The sequence below is a fragment of the Dermacentor albipictus genome, chromosome 7 (genome assembly GCF_038994185.2).
Source record: "Dermacentor albipictus isolate Rhodes 1998 colony chromosome 7, USDA_Dalb.pri_finalv2, whole genome shotgun sequence".
NCBI classification, from domain to species: Eukaryota; Metazoa; Arthropoda; class Arachnida; order Ixodida; family Ixodidae; genus Dermacentor; species Dermacentor albipictus.
The window spans coordinates 93,958,192-93,975,425 of NC_091827.1; the positions used below are offsets into that span (position 1 = coordinate 93,958,192).

The 17,234-nt window shown below is 41.0% G+C and overlaps 1 long non-coding RNA gene across 1 annotated transcript; it reads left to right on the plus strand.

The window, feature by feature from the left end:
- Window positions 1–1,112: 1,112 nt before the first annotated feature.
- On the plus strand, window positions 1,113–15,112 carry LOC135913273 (uncharacterized). Its single transcript, XR_010567938.2, has 4 exons — window positions 1,113–1,263; window positions 2,759–2,800; window positions 5,896–6,100; window positions 8,777–15,112. It is a non-coding gene; the product is annotated as an uncharacterized lncRNA (long non-coding RNA).
- Window positions 15,113–17,234: the final 2,122 nt, after the last annotated feature.

Here is a 17,234-nt window from a genome sequence, read left to right on the forward strand (position 1 = left end):
AGTGATAAACAACCGATGATTGGACGCATCCTGCATTTCTATCGGCGTCCATTATAAGGGGCCAGTGCCCTGGCTGAGTGTTAGGAAACGGCATTGCATGCCTCCATGTTAAATATGGTCAAGGTGGCGGGGAACGTTAACAAAATTCAAATCTGGGGTTTGACGGGCCAAAACCACGCTTTGATTATGAGCCGCACCGTAGTAAGAAACTCCATATTTATTTTGACTATCTAGGGTCCTTTAACCTGCACCACATTTGGTGCAGGTTAAACGCACAGTACGCGGGCGTTTTTGCATTTCAGCCCCATCGAAATGCAGCCGCCGCCGCCGGCATTAGATTCCAAGCACTCGGGTTAGTAGCGCAACACCTCAGCCGCTATGCCACCACGGCGGGTGCGGCGGAGAAAGGAGTGAACATCGTTTCTACAGAGTAATTTCGCTTAGATGTTACCCGTTAGCGCGCTACAGAACGAAACGAAAAGCTTGGCGGATATGTACAACATGGTGCTCATATTTCACATGGAGGCCAAATTCTTTTCTGTGACCTAGACGGGGTGCTGGCGAATGTGTTGGGAATCTGCTCGGCCACCAAGCACAACCTGCGCTGCTATACGTTCTCTGTGACAACTCGCGCAGCGCAGAAGCACACGCACAAATGTTTAAAGAATGGGACGACAGACCGCCTGCAGTTTGCCATGACATCGAAATAAGAAGCACAAACAGCGACGTTTCTGTAATTTTGTGGTCAATAGTTCAGTTCGCATGGTTGCGGCACGCATTACTTTTTTTTTTTTAAATATAAACGACGAAAACTGTGCGCGCAAACATTAGCACGGCGTTTGCGACGTTTGAATTTGGCGCCTTTTCCCGCGCATGCCATTAGCTCCGGCCGGTGCACTGCGTTACTGCGCCAAAGAAAGTAGTTCATCAAAGAAGCGAAGCAAAAAACTTTCATACACTTGAAAATCGCAACAATTGTTCAGTATTAACATGAAATTACAAAATTTGTTATCAAATGGTACAATTTATGATAATATAAGCCTGTATTTGTATGAGTGTACACGTATAATTGCGCGTTTGGGCTGTTCATGCTTGGCACATTTCGCCGGCGGCACGCTGTTTGCTTGAGAGATTCCTGCGTTTTCTGCGTCCTTTGTGTGCTTCGCTGTGACATCTTTGGAATATTCCTGCGTGCTGCTCGCTTTTTATGGGCTTGTTGCCTCGAAGAGCGCCATGATCGCCTCGGACTCAGCGACATTAAGGGTGAGTTGAGTGTTTCGAATTCCCCTTGTTGAACGGAGCGCGGAAATGATTTCAGCGCTTGTGCGTGTCTTCCGCGCGCCTCTTTTCTAGTTTTCATTCCTAGTACTATCCTTCCGTTGCCAGAATTGGTTGTACAGCACTAGATTCGTGGTATATAACATGGAGCTTTGTCCTGGTTTAACTTTACACTCCGCTTGTGGTGACGTAAGGCAGCTATGTGGTGCCAGCTAAAACAGGGCATGTTGTACGCCATGATTTCTGATACGGTATTCGAGCACCGATTGAGTTAGCCTTATTAATGAGCGCAAAACAATGCGACGTGAAACCATCCGATCTGTACTGTAATCGGAAGATATTTAGTTTGCGCCACGCTAGTACAAGACGTGGGAGCGAGCTTGTAGCGGCGTGGGGTGGTGGGATCGGCGAAAGTGTATTCTGTTGCGCTGAATTCCCTTCAGGAACGAGTGACTAGGCTGCTATCTGACACGCCGTGCGGCCGATGTTCGCGCGATCGGAAAACACAGAGGAGGCTGTCGCGCAATAATAATAAAGAATTTGAAGGGTGTACATGTGATTCTATGCGATACGTGAGATACAATAGAGGGGGATGCCACAAAGTGCTGCGAAATCATCGAGTTATACGCCTTGCCAACCGCGTGTGTTTTGTTTTCCACCAGTTCGCGCGCATTCAGCTTTCTTTTTTCATCTTCGTTCGACGCCATCGAGTGCTTCGCCCCAAACGGCTTCGCGTAGGCGCTCTTAGCATTCACGGGAAGGCAGATTTCATGGCACTCCAGGTCCTACAACATTCAAAATAATGTAATTTCGTGAAATTGCAGCTTTTCGCACTTCAGTAAGTGATTGATTTAACAAAATTTTAAAATCAGTAGAGGAACGAGATGCCTGGCATATCTGCCTTGTCGTCCCACTGAGTTTCGAGGCGGCATGTATACGTTATCGGCAACATAAACATCAATAATTAGCATTGTTTCTTGTGACCATAGAAGTAGCTAGTTATGTCGAAAAGCTATTTTTGCTTTGAATCCGAGCACTAAATAGTGAACAGATTGAAAGGGGAGCGCATAGTTGTGAACTAAATGACAACGCTTTGCCACAAGCTTGGAATAATGCATTGTCGAAAGAGCAGTTCTGTGAAATTCTTTCTTTGAGAGTAAGCAAAACTTCAGTAGCATCAGGTAGACGGGGAGTAAAAGAATGCAACACTGTGGTTTTATACGAAGGAGCATCCTTTAATATGTGGCCATAACAGTTCAGTAGATGCATGGAAATAATTTTTAAAACAATAGAGGAATGTGAAATAAATTATTTGACAAGCTCACACTGCCATTGGCAAGAGCGGCCACACTTTAGTGTATTCAATGACTAGTCATTTGTATCCATCTATTTATGTCAGCCTAATGGTCCATGTAGCTCTTTTGATTGTTGATTATGCTGCATTGTGGCTTCACATTTTAATACTGACATCTTTTTTCAGGTTCAAAATGAGCTGAGAGACACCCAAGCTGGAATGCTAAAGGTGAATTCTTTGGCCATCCATTCTGTAACGTCACCATGATCAAATACAGTGATGCCGTGAAAATGTGTTGCAGGAAGCAGAAAAAACAACATTGCTGATGCAACTGCAAGGCATTTGCTCCAGTGATCAATTGGTGCAGAGTGCCTTCATTAGGAGACATGGTGCCTTTAAGCACTCAGCTGAAAGACTGCAACTGCACCGGGACTGGGAGTGAATTTCAGTGTCACTTGTGAACATATTAAAGATAGAATGTGCCTTCTTCAGGGTATATGCCTGATATGAGAGGGGTGTTCAGAAACAGTGTGGACATTAGTGGTCTACGTGAGTGCACATCTTCCTAGTTTTACCTATGTCATGCAGCAGTGCACTGCTAGAGGTATCAAACCAGAGCAGCAGCACCCTTTGAGAAAGTTGGCTGAAGAACGAGCAGTGATCAAAGCTTTCTGCATTTCAAGGGCCAAATTCCAAAAAGATTGATGCCGAGCTGGACGGTGTGAAGTGCCGGTCACCACATACTGTAGCCAGCATGGCATGAATCTCCTTGGCATTATGCCTCGTTAGGATACAGAAATTGCATCACTGCTCATAAAAAAAAATTGGAAATTAGGAGGTTGAGGGGAAGTGGCAGGGCTCCCCTCTGGAGCAGCCAGTGCATGTCCATTGCTATACTGATAATCCTACCTTAATGAGAACCAGTGATGCATGTTAACCTATTACGCAGCTAAGTGCATTCCTTGTTTTGTATTAAGGGGACACTAATTACACCTTAAATGAATTTAAAATAAAGCATCGTTTTAAATATCTACTTCTGTAAATTTCTTGGTAATTGCTTGATTATTAGAGAAAATAAAGCTCAACGTTCAATTTTCTGAGTATCGCCCCAAAATCTTCGTGCTGACATCTCGTTGTCACATCGTGGATTTCAAGTATTTTTACAAACTTGGGTTGTATTGTTTCAGTAAAAGTTCCTGGCGGTTTTTATTTTAAGTTTTTGGAATACAGTGAAGAACATCTTTATTTGTAAAAAAAATTGCTGCACCTGAACAGACATCAAAATCCATGACGTCACAGCAAGCGGGTGTGGTAACTTCAAGGCAGCACTGCCACCAATCTTTCCTCTTGCTGCTTTTACAATTTACTCAGCCTCTTGTCATGGTACGAGTGAATCTCTTGAATTGTAGGAAGGTCACTTACAGATACATCTAAAATAATTTTTCTCTTTAGTGCTTTCTTGCCATAGTTGCTTAGGGGTGTTGGCACAGCGCCACTAGGCATGAGGTCACATGATCAAACAACCGCATTTTGATGGAGGTGAAATACAAAACTGCCCATGTACCTTGCAGCCTGATTTGGTAAAAATTAATCCAGAGTTCCCCACTATGGCGTGCCTAAAGCCTGTTTCACATGCAAGCGAAAATGCTTGCAAATCCTGCCGCCGCGCCGCAGAAATCAGTTTCAAGCGGCGGTGGGAGCGGCAAGGTTCGGGCAAGTTGGAATTTCATCGCTGCGGCAGAGCGGCAGCACTGCTTCCGAACGGCCTACCTCGACACGTGACCAGCGGAGGATTAGTGCTGGAAAGCCTGCGCATAGGACGATGTTTATTTACTTGGTACGCGTGGTACAGGCAACATGCCAAGAGAGCTTTTCAACGAATTGTTAAATTGCTAAGCGCAGGATATGTATTTATAAAATAAATATTTGAGAGGCAGGGACAAAGCAATGTTTATGTTGGTAGTCGCAAACTACCGAAACTGGCTGAAAGTCCTGTGTTTTATGCCAGCAACATTGCTATTCGCAGCAGCGGAAAATGGGCGGCGGCAATGCATATGAAACGAAACTTTGCGATAAGCTTTGCAGCGCCGCATCGCTGTTCGCTCCAGTCGCTGAATCGCTTGCATGTGAAACAAGCTTAAACATCAGATTGTCGTTTTGGCACTTAAAATGCCAAAATTTAACTAATTTAATTTTACTTTAGTGCTCCTTTAAGCGGTAGAATTCATGATCTCTGCAAAAACTCATGCTCAAAGTATTTTCCGTAAAGATTAAATAAACAGTAGATATAAGTGTCTATTTATATTTTGAATTCTGTGATACGTGATGACTATTAGTGGTACAACGAGACAGAATTGTAATACAATGTGTGACGGCATGATGATGCACATCGAGGAAATGACCGAGTCTCCCTAGAGGTCCCTGACATGGACATCAACTGACTGTCCACAAACTTCTGAGTTCACTCCGTGATCTTGTGCAGCCTGTGCTTTGCGAGTAGATTAATTTAATTGAGGTTTAATTTAATTAAATTAATTTACTGTCCTTGCGGCTTATGTACATTTCATACAGTAGAGCACAGCAAGCGAACGTGATGTGTAGTGGTAATCTTAGTAATGATCGACAATCATGTCCCACTTCGAGCTCCTAATGCTGCTTGCCAACACAACCAGCAGCATCTGCTCAAGATAGCGTGAAAGAGATTCATTGAAAAGTGGCATATGCCTAGGGTCGCATACCCAGTCACCCAAGCTGTTCCAACGGTTGGTATTGAACTCTTCCCTCAACATAGCAGCCCAATCTCCCCATGGCTACATATTCACACAAATGGATGGGACAATCGAGACAAACACCTGAAAATATGAAGTATCCCAAGAATGGTAATCACAATAAATAGTACTAGATGTGCATTAGCGCAAGCTCTTGGGCCAGTGGGTGCATGATGAACTTGAAAAGGGGGGGTACCAGCAAAACAAAGGACGCGCACACATGGAAAAGGCGTTAGACAGGGACGAACGCTGGTCTGTCCCAATGTCCGTCCATGTCTAATGCCGTTTCCTTGTGTGCGTGTCATTTGTGTTTCGCTGGTGCTCCCCTTTTTCAAGTACTAGATGTTTGGATACTTTGGTTTATTTTTCTTGTTTGTGCTGGATTGTTTTTCTGAAACATGGGGCATCCAGACAGCATCAGAAGCTTGTAAGAAGTCAAGTTTAGCATTCTAGATTTGCAATAGGTACTTTTGTAATTTATTTGCAGTAGGGCTGTTGTGTGAATGTACTTGAAAGGCTTAAAACTGTTTTGCTAACATTTACTTAAACATGCAGGTTCACATATGCTGTAAGAGTACACATTGAGAAGGTTATCCTGGCCCAGCTTACCATGGCCTGCCATGGTGGACCAGGAAAGTTTGCAACGGCCTTGCTTCACCATGTGTTCACAGAGGAGGAGCTCATGGGCCATTTGGGCTTTGGAAATAACACCAAGGGGCAACAGAGGCTCTTGACCCCATCAGGGTCAGTGCTGTTATAGGCAAGTACCATATATCCTTTCCGGTTGCATTTTTACATTCACATTTCTTTTCTAAATTTATGAACTTGCCATTGGCATAACAAACGACTTTCATGTAGCCTGTGTGTGCAGTTGTGTGATACAATAGCCTACCATTTGGAATGACTGTTCATATGATCTTAAGTGCCTAATGCCGCCATACTCAAATGCTTCCAAATTTAAAAGCTGCCTTCACTGCCGAAAGTTTTTAGCATCTCCACCAAATAAAATGAGCTGCATTTGTGCATTAGCAGTGCTACTGGGCTGTCATTGCAAGGAATAGTTGTCTGTGAAGCATGCTCCAAATCTGTTGGCATGGAGGACATGGTTAAGTAGCCTGAAAGTGTTAATACATGAATTGCAGAGAAGCTATGCTCAAGTGTGGTTACTGCTCAGCTCGAGCAGGAGCACGTTCACCAAATTGCAGAAATCAAAACAAAACAGCTCTCCATGTTCTGAGATGTGAAACAGTAGTTTCACCAATTTTAACAGACCACATCAAATCAAAGTTGCTCCTATCTTGAAGCAGGTCCATGTGATCCGAGACAGCAACCTTTCAGCGGAGGGAACCTGAGTGTTGTGGCAATTTTCTTTTGGTAGTTTCAATCAAAGAAACAACAGGGACAGAGTTGCCAGCTTCACAGTCAACAGTACTATGTTTAGTGGATGCTTACTTATTCTAAGCACCTAACCTATGACTCGTATTTATTAACATGCACTTTATCACTTTGTATTCTAAGATATGAAAAAAATATTTATGTGGCTTTTCCCCATATACTTCAATAAATGGAGAATAGGCTCTTGGGGCCTAATGTATAAAGCTTCTTACAGACCATCGGACATGTCCACTACTCCCATTCTGAAATTGTTAGAATTGTTTCCTGCTTCCTTACTTCACCTACCTGTTAACATGGTTATGAGCCATTGCCAAGTAGATTATGGGCTTAAATTTATCAAAAAGATGAATGGGCTTTTCTGTCGCTCTTGTTTAGCCCATTGAGGATCACATTTTGGGGAGAAATATGCCTCTAATTTAGGAGTTATATATCTTTTGTGGTGTGCACATACTCAAAACTTTCGACTTGAATAGTGTCCTATTCAATTTAGTCTTTGAATGGTCACTATTTGTAAATGTTGAGTATTATTCTAATATTTTGAAACACCAATAAAACATGAGATTTGAGCCAAAGTACGGTAAATTTTCACCTCCAACAACATAGACGTAAAACGTAAGAACTTGTAAGAATAGCAGACCAGGCTACGTTACTAAAGTAGCTGTACTTTAGAGGCTGTACAGCAATCATTCATGCTTACTGAAAAGTCCTGTGCATGTGAAGAAACATTTTGCTGCTCCATTTGTGCTTTTATAAACAGCTCTTCATAACATAACAATGACAGAAACTTGCTAACTTTAAGAATACTAGTATGTGAACCTCATCTTACATTAATTGTGATATCAGCTGTTCATTATTCAGAAGCAATCCAATATTTGATTTGCTTCTGGCATTATTCGGTTCAGTCTCAAAAATCACTTTTCGCGCATCCTTAATATTGTTATTGCAGATTTAAGTTCTTCAGGGCGACTTTCCGAGAAAATAAACTGGTAAATAATTTTTTAAAATAACAATAAAGTGGCAATACCATTTCAGTATTTGCAGTTTTACATGTTTTATTTTTTTATGCAGGATAAAGCAGCATAATTTTTTCTGTAATGAAACTTACGAAAACTTGTGGCAGCACTCCCAAATTAGTGCAATGACAGACACCAAGGAGCTAAGTGAAAAATCAGTTTGGGAGAAACCCAAGGAGTGACAGCACTATAAGAATATTTTCTAGAAGTCTCAGAACGTTGCAGCACCTCCAGTGGGAGGCTAGGCAACACTTTGTTCTGAAAAGGCAAATTTTTTCAGAACGTTCCATCACAGTGACAGATGTATGGCAGTGAACCCTAAAAGGGTTAAAGAAGTCAGTCCTATGGCATATTGCTCTTAAAAGACAGCATTTCTTCGTATCTATCACATTCTGCATGTGTCATGCTAAGCAGTTTGGCGCACAACTACACGGAATCCTCATTATAACAGTAATTCAGTCGTTGAGGCAGAAAACATACTTCGCTGTAAGCAGTGTCTTCTTTAATGTAGAAAGTCCTAAGTCATTGTAAGGCGAGAAGTACGTTCCGATTGCATGTGAACTCAGGAAACCTAACATCAAATGAAGCTACACTGAATTCTAGTGACATGACACTATTGTATTTGGAGCATGGAAAAGCACAGTGAAGTGCTGCACATTTTAATTATGAAACTTACAAGAAATAATTTTTGTTGTCAGTTCAGGTTTATTTATGAACGACATGAATTTTTTTCACCATTTTGTTTCTCGGCAAGCAAAGTTCACATCTTTGACATTGAAGATATTCATAAAGTTATATTGCTACAGTGTTTTGTTCCTCTTTGCCCTTTCCTGCATTTGACACTTAGTGGAGTCCTGTGCCACACTAAATAAATTTAAATGGTCATGCTGTAAAGCTGTACCCATGGAAAATTGGAATAAAGCAACACAAATACATAAATCAATTTCATTGTAACTAGGGCATATTGCATGCCATTCTTTTGCATGTGGAAGTTGCTTTTTAAAACTTGTTCTTGCTTGTTTTTGCAGGCTTCACGCGTCGCAAATTTCCTGGTACCAACATGCCCTATGTAAAGAACTCTGGCCTCGCTTCTCGCATGGGACCCTGCCCCTGAAGCAACTACCCCTGCCCCTTCACCTCTGAAGAGCCCAAGTTGGACAGCTCAAACCAAAACACAAGTGTTGTGCTTTTGTAACTCTCGACATTTTTATGTTTTTGTTAGTCTCCTGAAGGCCCCAATTTGGATTTCTCAAATGAGCATACAAATGTTGTGCCTTCCTATGCCTTGACATTTTTATGTTAATTTTATTTATGTTAATTATGCTAGTCTCCTGAGAAGCCCACATTGGATTGCTCAATCCAGAATACAAGTGCTGCGCTTTGTTATAGTTCATTACATTTTTATGTTAGTTTTTGATATGGTTCCAGTAAGGATAGTGTTTCCTTATTAATATATTTTTTAAGTAGCTTAAGTCATTTCATGCCAAACCACCCAACAATTATCTCAAGAACTGTTCCATTATGGCAAACCATTTCAAGTTTGCTTGATTTTGAGTAGGTACAACGAGAAAATTTTTGAGAAAATTTGCTTTCATACATACTCTTAAGTAATTCCAGGGCAACCAACCAGCGTTTTTTTGGCCATCACAGATATAGTTGAAGCTCCGAACTCTTGCTCCCCATTTATTTTCCTTCACAAAAATTTTTTTGAATTTTGGCAAAACTTTATTGTTCTTGCCCAGCTAAGCTAGAAGCCAGATACACGTTTCTTCTGAAAGGGAAATTGTATGATCCAGATATTCAGGTGGTGTTCATGTCAAGAGACTGAAGTGGTGTGACTGCCCAAATTTGCAAAGTTTGAATTTTCTTCTAACGTAGAGAAATACAGAAGGCACAAAATGAATATAAAATCAGACTGGTTGACTTGGGATAGCAGCAAAATATTTCAAGCCTTGGAGGTTCAGTTGATCAGCTAAAAAAACTAACGTTGAAATTTTTTGCAAGCTTCGTGTTGAAGGTAAAAAATTAGCTTTGGTGGTTGGCACAAAAGTATGTCACCCATCATTACACAGCCGTACATGTCTGCTATGCATGTGACAAGTAACAAAAAGTGATTATTCTTTAAGTGCGATAAGGTATTTTTTATAATGTTCCTTTGTGGATCACACATACAGCATAAATATAGCATAAAGATATGAAGCCATGTCATCTAGCAAGGAAAGGTTGTTAATATAGTAGCCACAAGAACTACTCAACAAACTGACTTGCCTTTTTTATCATTACGAAGGCAGGTGACGTCAAGCGCTGCTGCTGCAGTCTCAGCTCGTATTTTTTTAACATGAACGCAAAAAGTGGTCGCCAATGGTGTCTGACCACATCAGACTGAACATGGCACATATGACTTTTATAGATGAGCATGTTCCAGCTCTGAAAGAGTGGTAGCAAACAACACCACAAGAATTTGTTCATACTCATGTAGGTTTTCAGTCTTAATTATGAAGGTGTTTTCTACTTGCATCATCATTGGGCTTCAGGGAGCAGGGCACAAAGTGTCCTGCTCCCTCTATGTTGCATTGCAATGCGACATGCCCTTTAGGATGCTTTGTATGAACAATATCAGTGCTCTTTATAGATTTACTGTCTACATAATAGCTGATATTTCTTTTTCTAAACTGCATGAAACATATCTTTTAGCACTGCAGGATTCCCTCACATATTTATTACGTACGAGGTCTGTTAGAAAAGTATTCGACCTTTTTTTGCGAACACCTGATGAATATGAAACAAGCGCATTTTCATCAGCCGCCCTTGAACCTTTGTGCGCATGCATGAATTTTTTCGCACCCGCCAATAGCGTGAATTGCTGGGACGCAGCGTTTGAATGAGGTAGTACAGTGCTCTCGTCGGTTTTTTATTGCAAGGAAAATGGCAGAGTGACTGGAGCAGTGCTACTGCATCAAATTTTGACAGAAACTGGGCGACAGCCAAGTGGAAACCATCTGGAAGATTCAGAGTGCTTTCGGTGACTGTGCTATGAGCAGCACACAGATTAAGGAGTGGTACAACCAGTTTAAAGACGGCCACACATCGGTGGAAAGCGAGCCACGCTACAGTCGGCCATCAACATGCCGAAATGACCAGGTCATTGCCGAAGTGAACCCCGTGGTGATGCGGGACCGTCGTGTAACTATCCAAGAAATTGCGGAAGAGGTGGGCATCAGCACATTTTATCCACATTCCATTATCACCGAAGATTTGGCCATGAAGAGAGTTGCGCCAAAATTCGTTCACAAGCTGCTCATGGTGGAGCAAAAGCAACTTCGTGTTGAAGTCTCAGACATGCTGGATTCCACAAACAGTGACCCCAATTTCATGAACACCATAATCACTTGTGACAAGTCTTGGGTGTATGTTTACGACCTGGAAACCAAATCCCAGTCGTTACAGTGGAAGCATTCCACGTCGCCAACCAAAGACCGCTAAGTGTGCAGCAACGTCAAAGTGTTGCTGACTGCTTTCTTTGACTTCCGCGGTGTGGTACACCACGGATACACACCACAGGGTCAAACAATCACTAAAGACTACTACAGGGATGTCCTCCATGGCCTATGTGATGCTGTATGGAGCAAGATACCGAAGTTGTCAACAGGAAATTGGCACATCCATACGACAATGTTTTTCTCGCACTTGATTCAGACTTTTTTGGCGAAAAACCAGACTCCTGTAGTTCGACAGGCTCCTTGCTCTCCTGATATGGCGGCCTGCAACTTCTGGCTGTTTCCCAAAATCAAGGGGCCATTGAAACAAGCGTGATTTCAGACAAGAGAAGACATTATGGCTGCAACGACAGCTGAGCTAAAGTCCATTCGGAAAGAGGCCTTCTCGGAGTGCTTCTAACAATTGCAGCACCGCTGGGAGAAGTGGCTGGATTCCCAAGGAGACTACTTTGAGGGTGATTAGGTTCCCAACACTTCAGTTATGCCAGTTTTTTTTCTTCAGCCAAAGGTCGGATACTCTTCTAACAGACCTCGTATTGATATTTTATGTGCAATGGCTGTATGGTTTACCTGGCCCACACCAAACACAAGCCTCGTTGCGTTAGAGCATGTGTCCCTTAGCAATAAAATGCAGACCCTAACACCGCTTCTCTGTCATCTGTGCATACGAAGCCAGCTTTGTCGTCTGCATTCCCGGCCAGCAAGCTGTGCGCACATCAGAGAAAAGTCGGTGCTTACAAAATTTCAAAAAAGAATTTCTCGCATTTAAAAATGCCTTTTTTAACTTCACACATGCATAGCAGACATGTAGAGCCATCCAATAATGTATCACATTTTTTCGCCAACTACGAAGGCTGTTTTTTCCTTGAGCATGAAGCTTCTTGCAAAAGATTAGAATTTTTTTTTTTACAGGCGATCAGCTGAACCTTCAGAGCTTCATATATTTTTCTGCTATACTATGTCACCTGGGCTACCATTCTGTAATTAATTTCTGTCCTGTGAATTTTTTCTTACGAAAAAAAAAACTAACGGATTGCAATTTGACTCATTTTTGCCGGTGCCAAAAGCAATTGAAGTATTCAAATATTTGAAAAATTGGCTATTTTGGCAGTTGCATCACTTCACCGTATTTCCACGCACACCATTTGAAGGCCTCGATCAATACAATGTGCATTTGAAAAAAAAGTATTTGAAGCATTTGAAAAAAAATAAAAAGCTAGAGGACATTTGATGCCTCTAGCTCAGCTGAACAGGAAAACTAAACTGTCACCTAAAATGCTACAAAATATCTGGCAAAAATAAATAAAAGTGGGTAACGAGCTTTGAACTCTAGTAAACTTAAGGCAATGTTTCAGATATATGTGCGGTGTCAAAAAAATGCTTGTCGATTCGGCATGGAATTGCATACCACAGATGCAAGTGCATCTGTGCCATTTCCAGAGTTCAGTAAGAACGGCATTTTACATAACTTTGTAAAAATGGTTTATTGCTATCTAAAATACATGAGTAAAATTAATAGGTATAAGTCGGCTTAAATTTAATATGCAACGAAACATCTCCAGTAATGGCAATGATGTGCCTTTCATGTTTGCATAAAACCATATCTTCTGAATTCTTTCGTTATTTTTTGTGGCAGTGAATAAAATTGAAATGGAACTCGCACAAGGAGTAACTTTGCTGTATTCCAGCACATCACTAATAGCTGTCTTTGTTTCATATGAAAATCTGAAGCAGTTAATATGAATAAGTCGCTTGATATGGAATTACCTGCGCAGGAACGTTATCATGGCAGAAAACACAACTGGATCATGCAACAGCAATGCGGCATAATAAACTGCTCCCATAGGCATCACTTATTGTGATTGCCATGTTTCAAAAGTATGCAAGGTTTACTGAAATTGGCACACACCATTCAACCAACAAATAAGGATTGTACAGTGATCCTTTTTCAGTTTTACAGATATTTAAGTTGTCTGCCAGGTAGCATAATTCTTGTTCTTGAGCTGGATTATTCAGAGGTGGACATTACTAGCACAAGAAATGGAAACATTAAACTGATTGTCATAAATTTATTAATTCACTTATAGCATCACAACACATATTTCAGTTTGCAAATTGTAGCCAGTGAGTTTGCAAGACATTCACTTGAAATTAATTTCCAGGATGACACCAGTTTCGATATTTTTCCATAAATGTGAGAGAAATACATGGGCATTCCGGTTACTTTTGTGCTTCGATGCATAGCAGTGCATTTCTACAGCCAGTTTGATGGCATGTGTCTCGTTACTAGTGTCATTCTGGAAATTCATTCTAAGTGCATACACCTTGTAAAATTACCGGCTACAATTTGTAAAAACTTTATTAGGAACTGAGTTTTTGTTAATCAGCTGATTATGGTGTCTTGTTTCTCATGCAAGTAATGTTTGCCACTCTGTATCTAGAATTATGTTAGCTGCAACAGTCAGTCTTCAATAAGTTCCATAAAACTTAAAGATAACCACCCTGCATATCAGGTCTCAGTTGAGTGCTGTGGGCACAAGCAAATTGTGCCATGGTTATAGTACCACTGGCTACCTAATGGAGAAAGCAAGTACCTTTTTTGAGTGTTCTTATTTACAGTCATGTCAGTCTGCTTGTACATTTATTTATTTAGGCATTTATTTTTTAAAATTTATTTCTTTTGGGAAATGTGTTTTACTTGAGAACCACACTGACTACATCTTCAGTATTCAATTTTGTTATGGTGTCAAGCTGCAGGAAGTTTGTACTGTGCAATAGTTTTTAAGAAGTTTCTGATCTCAAACTATAAATGGTTGTACATTTACACAGATGTTTACAAATAAACAGTTCACCTAGAAAAATGGTTTTTGTCTGCATCAGTTCAGCACTCTTGATTTTTCGGAGGACCATTCACTCTGACAATTGAAAAAAGTGGCATAACAGTACTGCTAGCAGTTTTACAATATGGTTTATTACAGGCAATCTAGGAGCATGCTTTTGAGCCCAGGGTGACAGAGGTCTGCGGTACAAAATGCCTGTATTTAAATTTTATCCTTATCCTCTCACAGCAGACATACCACCGTGACATCAAAGGTAATTATATGCAACATAGCTAAGCAGTATTTTAAGGTAAGTGCAGGTTTAAACTGCTAAATACCCAGTGGGGCATAAAGGGCTTTCAACGTAATTTGTGTTGATGTTCAACAGATCTGCAACAATGCTTCCATGGGCTTTCAATATTGACGAACTACACATTTCAACAATACCGCCATGGGCTTTCAATTTTGAGGCTCAACACATCTGCAACAATGCTTCAATGGGCTGTCAACATTGACAAACAACACATTTCAACAATACCTCAATGGGCTTTCAATTTTAAGGCTCAACACATTTGCAACAATGCTTCAATGGGCTGTCAACATTGACAAACAACACATTTCAACAATACCTCAATGGGCTTTCAATTTTGAGCTTCAACAATGCTTCAATGGGCTTTCAACATTGACAAACAACACATTTCAACAATACCTCAATGGGCTTTCAACATTGACAAACAACACATCTTCAACACTGCTTCAATGGGCTTTCAAGAGTGAAATACACCATAGTTTCAACGATATGCCAACGATCTTTCAAATTGAGAGGCCACAATGATGTTTCGACAAAATGTCGCGGGCCAATTATCAACACTTGTCAACAATTTCCTCAATGATGTTTCAACAATTCGCCAATGATCTTTCAAGGTCATTTGTTGACGTTGACCAATGATATTTCAATAACCTTTCAACAATTTTTTTTGTAAGGGACGCTTTTAATTTATCAACTTTGCCCCGCGCGGTCCGTTTATGGAACGCACTACCAGATACCATTGCATGCCAATCTAAACACACTGCATTTCGAAATCTGCTAAGCAATCAATATGCCGTTTCAACCGTCTAAGCACGTCATGTCTTTTGTAATTTACTTGCATTTTTTTCTACAAGTTAAAGAATTTCAGCGCTCCCAATTTTTTTACAATACTTACTGCTCTATAACATGTAAAAACGTTTACAATGTTATTATGCTATTATGTTGTTGTTTATCATTTATTGTTATTGCTCTACATATTTTATTTGCTAATGTATTAATTTTCTATGTTCTGTGTGCACTCCTTTCATTATGCTGATGTTTATTTCTTTCCCGATTCCATACTAATATGTAACCGTATTTCCCCCTTACACTATGCCTTCTCGAAGGCCTGTAAGGTACACGTAAATAAATAAATAAATATTTAGAATGTTTGCAGATGACTGTATAGTATATAAGGTCATCAACAGCGAATCTGACCAACAAGCACTACAACATGATTTGGATTTGATTGCCACATGGCGTGAAAAATGGAAAATGTCACTGAATGAGAAAAAGAGTGTCCACGTCACCTTTACCGGGAAGCGCTCATATGACAGCAATCGTAACGCTATAAATAATGCTACTCTTGAACAAGTGTCAGAATATAAATACTTAGGTGTATTCTTTTTCTGCTGATCTAAGGTGGAACAGACACGTTACTCATGTTAGGAACAAGGCTGTCAGTGCATTAGGTTTCTTGAAACGTAACTTTAGTAGCTTGCCACAGAAACTTAGGGAGCAACTGTATTTCACACATATGCGCAGTACACTAGAGTATGCGTTTGTTTGCTGGGATCTATATACTACAGAACTTGTAGATAAACGAGAAAAAGTGCAGAACAGGGCAGTTCGGTTTGTCCTTGGCAATTATGACAGGATGCTTAGCACGACAGAAAGCAAAAAAGCATTAAATTGGCATCTTCTTGAACACCGTTGCCGAAACCTCAGATTAAAATTTCTTCATAACATATACCACTCTAATGCGGGGATAGCCAGGTAATCGTATTTTGAGCCGCCCACATGTTTTTCAAAAGCGAGATCACAAATTAAAAATATGCGAGATTCCTTTTGACCCTCTATTGCATGAATTATGAAAAGTCATTTTTTCAGCTTTCATTATTGATTGAATGAACAAACACGACTGTAATAATAAAGATAAAGCTTTGTGCCAATTATGGCACACCATGAAGATGGCTGAGCGCTCTTGCTGCCAGGGGCGGAAAACAAAGCTTCACAGACGGTGGTCTTTTTAGTGCGATGTGGGGAATGAAATGAAACGTTCAGGCACAGATGAGTGTTGCACTTCCTCTATCTTACCAACGACTTGTTTGTGCAAGGTGGCCGCTTACATATTTGTTTCTTCTCGTCAAATTCTGGCCAGTGGCCGACTTGCTCAGATCGGTCGTCTTTGGGTGGCATTGCGGCCGCTGGTCCTTGTGCTTTTTTGACTTGAATCTGGAATTCGATGTCCCGACTAGAAGTCCTTCCTGGTCGCTAGTTGGGTAGGCACTTGTTATGCGAGGTAAGGCATTCTGCAATATCTGCTTTTAAATGAGCCAGCGGTAGTACTTGTCTCCTCCTAAGCTGCTCCTGCACCCTCTTGTACAATACCCATGCTGTTACTACCAATAAGTCTAGCATAGGCGTAAAAATTCGAAAGTGCCATTTCTTCGACCTCTGATATGTATGCAGTAAAGTCCAAACAGTGAGTGCAGCATGCAGGTCAACACCACCCATGTGGCCGTTATGGACCTTTACTACGCTGGGGCAATCAATTTCGCGAAACACCTAGGCGGAGGTAAACCAGCGCTTAGTCTTTTGGACTGGATCTTTCCCAACAAAGCTCGACAGAAATGTCACGGCGCGGTTATCGTATCAACGCACACACGATAACTCCACGTCATCTATCGCGCTTGTGAGTGCCTCTGAAGCACCACGTCCTTTACATTTCAGTTCCTGTTCGCTTTTCAGGCGGCTGTTTGGTAGACGATTCGCCCTTACCGTACCGATCGTCAAAATTCCATCTTGTGATAGAGTGACCTGCAACTTCGGGCTATTGAACAGATGGCAGCACGTTACCATATTTTGTATTTCAACTTCA